The sequence below is a fragment of the Octopus sinensis genome, linkage group LG7, assembly GCF_006345805.1.
Source record: "Octopus sinensis linkage group LG7, ASM634580v1, whole genome shotgun sequence".
NCBI classification, from domain to species: domain Eukaryota; kingdom Metazoa; phylum Mollusca; class Cephalopoda; order Octopoda; family Octopodidae; genus Octopus; species Octopus sinensis.
Window position 1 is genome coordinate 23645672 of NC_043003.1, and position 5000 is coordinate 23650671.

Sequence of the window (5000 nt, forward strand, 5' to 3'; positions counted from 1 at the left end):
GTTTGTTTGTTTTTATTTTGTCGACTATGCAATAGAGTATTGTCGGTGGGGCACCGTCTGTGAGAAAGACGGCACCATGACTCAATTCACCTTGTCCCTAATTTGGAAACGACATGCTGTACTGCTTGGCATGCGCGCCGGAAGCTCCAATACGCCGGAAGATCCAATACGATCATATCAGAGTTTTTGGGTGTCAGTCTGAGGACAGTGCATGTACAGAGAGTGAAAAGAATCAAACATCCAGTCAACATCATGGTGTCTGATCACTAGTGATACCTGGAGGATGTATTGCTGTCCTGGTTCAAGAGTGTTGCTGCCGGAAGATTCTATGTCTGGCAACAAAACACTGCACTATGCCGCAGAAGCAGGAAAATCATTGAAAAATAGAATAAAATCTTTATAAGAATTTATCAAGTAGTTAGCGTGAAAAACCTCATACGGGAAAATCCATCAATTTTTTCTTAAATATATTTATTAATATTGAGGGCATTATTATACATAAATACTATACATAAATGTGTTTATTTATTTTGTTAGTTTTGACTTTAAGAGTCCCTCCTAGCGTGTGGTATTTATGTATAGTAGTGCCCTCAATATTAATTAAAGATATATATCTATATATATATATGTATATACATATATATATATATGTATATATATATATATATATATATATATATATATATATATATATATATATATATATATATATATTTATTTATATATATAAAGTGATGACAGTAAAAGCTTTATATACTTTGGATGCAACTATAAGATGTCTATCATGAAAGTATCTAATTTAGTATCAAGTAAAGTAAGTAGCTATATAACATAAACAAATGGAAAATTCCTTTCTGACTTCAAGGAACCCAGGAAACACAAAGCAAAGGCCACAATAAAACAATGGATTTGAATAAAAAGGGTATATAACAAAAATCCACGCTGTAACTGAAACTAGAGAATTGCATGATAAATGATTGCAAGAAAATTTCCACCATTGCAAATATTGAATTAAGCTTAAAAGAATAGAAATAAAGAAAATACAACCCAACAGTGACTTATAGGTCTCAGATCAGAGACTGATGCTTTCTTAATTGTCACACAAAATCAACGCCTCCTCATCAGGCGCAAGGTGGATGTATCATATGGGGAAACGCTATAATGACGATTAATGACTGAGTATATCTCCAATAAAGGAGAAAAATTTTTTCTGAGCTTTCAAAAACTATCTAATGTAGATACAACTATAAATGGAATTTATTTGAATAATATATACGTAATAATGTATGTAAAGATTTTATGATGTTCTATAGCAGACATCACTGTAACATTACTTTTAAAAGAACCTGGAAATATCCCAGTACTAAAGAGAAAAATATCTTCTAGTTCTCATATTATTGTTGATAGCATAAATTGAGAGTATTTTTAAGAGGTAATATATTGGGTTGTCCGGACAGTGCGTGCCGATATTTTAAGGAAAGAAAAAGGTTAATAAATAATTGCCCATTACATTTTTAATAAAGCAAATATGAACCATTTTCTTGCACAATGCGTCTCCATCTTTCCTTTAATTTGAAAATACGCACTTCCCAGAATTGAGGTGGTTTCATGGCAAAGACTTCATGGAGGTATCTTTTTACGTCATCTAAGGAATTGAAATTTTTACCATTAAGGCTATTGTGCAGAGACCTGAATAAGTGGAAATCCGAAAGAGCAATATCTGATGAAGATGGAGGGTAGGGTAACACATCCCAGCTGAGCTGCAGCAATTTTTTTCTGGTTCCCAAAGCATCAAGTGCCGAAAATGAACTTTCTTATCTTCCAATTTAAAGGGTTACAGAATTAACACAGGTTATAGGAACATAGACCTTCTTCCACGAAAAGATAGCTTAAATGCAGGTGTAGTCAGATCCTATTTTATGAACTCTACCATGTTCTAAAAAATGTCGAAAGGTAAACTACTATAAATCGGCACGAATTTTCTGGACAACCCAATAGTTTGCGAGGTCATGAAAACCCACATCTTATAAACCAAATGGATTAACGCCGAAACATGAGAGTAACCCAATATTTTTTAAGGTTTTTACAATACTGTCTACAACTACAAATTAGAAGAGATAGATAGATAGATAGATAGATAGATAGATAGATAGATAGATAGATAGATAGATAGATAGATAGATAGATAGATAGATAGATAGATAGATAGATAGATAGATAGATAGATAGATAGAGAGAGAGAGAGAGAGAGGTGTAATTTCGAAATTATTCTAGCTATTTAAATGGCATAATATAATAAGAAATAAATAAATTTCTGTTTTCAAAATTATGACTTATAGTTTCCATTGATACGCTTCGAACCACGCATAGTTGACTGTGTATTTTAAGATTAACAGCTTAATATTTACTCGAATACGGTAGACATTTCCTACAAAGCACAGGCAGGATAATTTAAAACTCTTTAAGGAATGCACAATATATTACACAGAAATATCAGTTAAAAGAATGTTCGCCGGGCATTCTGAAACAAAACTTATTATCAATGTCACAAGACTACCTTTGTCAATAAGAAAAACTAGACGCAAGAAGCTAACAAATATTACAGTAGGAACAGTCAGTGAAAATCATACAAGATGCGAGAAACACCAGTATTCAGAAGTGAGCCTACATTAGCAAAGTGAATCAGCCAAGCAGTAGTTATAAAGTAGTGTCCATACAGCTAGGAAAACAAAGATACACAATTACCCAATTTGATATCATTGACTACTAGCGATTCTTCACTAACCAGCTATTATTAAAGACACTAGATATCGCAACCCTCCAAACAACTGTCAGATAAATTGATAAACAAATTCTACTACATGCAAGGAAATCGATGCAATTCTCAATTCTTAAATAATAGCGCACGGATGAGAAGAAAAAAAAAAGAGAGAAAAGAAATGTAGAACAAGTCTCTTTGCCGTAAGCATGGCAGTAATCTCTTAAAACGAAAGAGATTCTAAAAGAATACACAAACACGTACGCACACATGCACACACATGCACGCACATGCGCACAGGCACATACGTATATGTACATATATATATATGTGTGTGTCTATGTATGCGTGTATATCCGCACATATATATGCAATATACGTACATACATATATATGTATATACATATATATATATATATACATATATATATATATATATATATATATATATATATATATATTATATATATATATATATATATATACTTATACTTACACATATATTATATATATAGTATCTATGTATGTGTGTATATTTGTATGTATATATATATATATATATATATGTACTTACGCACGTATGTATGTATGCATGTATGTATGTATGTAAGAATGTATATGCTTTGCAGGCATCTACCTGTTTCAAAGAGGCAATTAAATACCAGAGATTTTAAAGACAGAACAAGTAGAAACGCAAGCATCTCTGAGTTTCAAAGAGACGATTAAATATCAGAGACACACAAACTTCGAATAGAGGAAGCGCAAAACAAGGCCAAACATTCCATAAATATCAACAGAGCCATGCAATACATTTCTCAATTTTCTAAGCACTTACTTTCTTCGGTTAGGAATATGGGGAAACTTTTAACACCATCTCACTGAAAAATAAGTTATTCTGTGTTTAAAACCTTTGAAAGAATTCTATCATCGATAAGTAATAATGCAACAACGAACTGTGCAACTCAATAGAAAATACCCATTTCCTAACTACCCACAAGAGGCTAAACACAGAGGGGACAAATAAGGACAGACAAACAGATTAATTCGATTACATCGACCCCAGTGTGTAACTGGTACTTAATTTCTCGACCCCGAAAGGATGAAAAGCAAAGTCGATTTCGGCGGAATTTGAACTCAGTACGTAACGGCAGACGAAATACGGCTATGCATTTCGCCCGGCGTGCTAACGATTCTTATTTCTTTATTGCCCACAAGGGGCTAAACATAGAGGGGACAAACAAGGACAGACAAAGGGATTAAGTCGATTATATCGACCCCAGTGCGTAACTGGTACTTATTTAATCGACCCCGAAAGGATGAAAAGCAAAGTTGACCTCGGCGGAATTTGAACTCAGAACGTAGCGGCAGACGAAATACCGCTAAGTATTTCGCCTGGCGTGCTAACGATTCTGCCAGCTCGCCGCCTTAACTCATTAGAACATACCAAACAGCAGAACAGAGGAATCGAATTGGCCACTAACAAAGCAAATACCCAGTCAAAGTAGATGCAGATATCTTCCTCACTCGAAAAATTTGCATCTGCAAGCATATTACATATAAAGAGAATGAAGATGGCATTGATTATATTGAAATATCCGCTGATTACTTTAAGTACATACCCTCATACATCTAGATTATTACAAAAAAACATCATTCAGCACAAAATAGTTGATAAATGCTGACTCTTATACATAGTAATGCCTCATACTTCCAGTTCAATTTTCTCCCGAAAAATTATCTGTGTGCTTTGATTTTCCTTTTATTTGTAGTCAAATTATGCAGGCCAATATTATTCCCTCAACATTTACTATTGAAGTTCTTTGTCAACTCATGAAAAATGATTGGGAAGATTATAAATCGATAATGGATTGTTTTACAAACCAAACATGTCATTAAGCGTCACCTTTGATGCTAACGAAGGTCATATGTCTCTTAGGTATATCTGGAGAAATATGTATACACTTTCATGGGATACCTATCAATTCTTTATTTCTTTGTTCTGGGAGTCGTTAAGAATTTATTCAGTGATTTGAGGATTATGCATACATATATGCATTGTGTATGTGTGTGCCTATTTGTCTGTCTGTCTATCAGTGTATACATATATATTTAGGCATACAGTCGGACACACATCCACATATGTAACGCACGTGTGCACATACATACGTACACAACATACATGGACACACATATACAGACATACACACATTTAAATTTGTGTATGTTTCAAGTTGTGGACGAT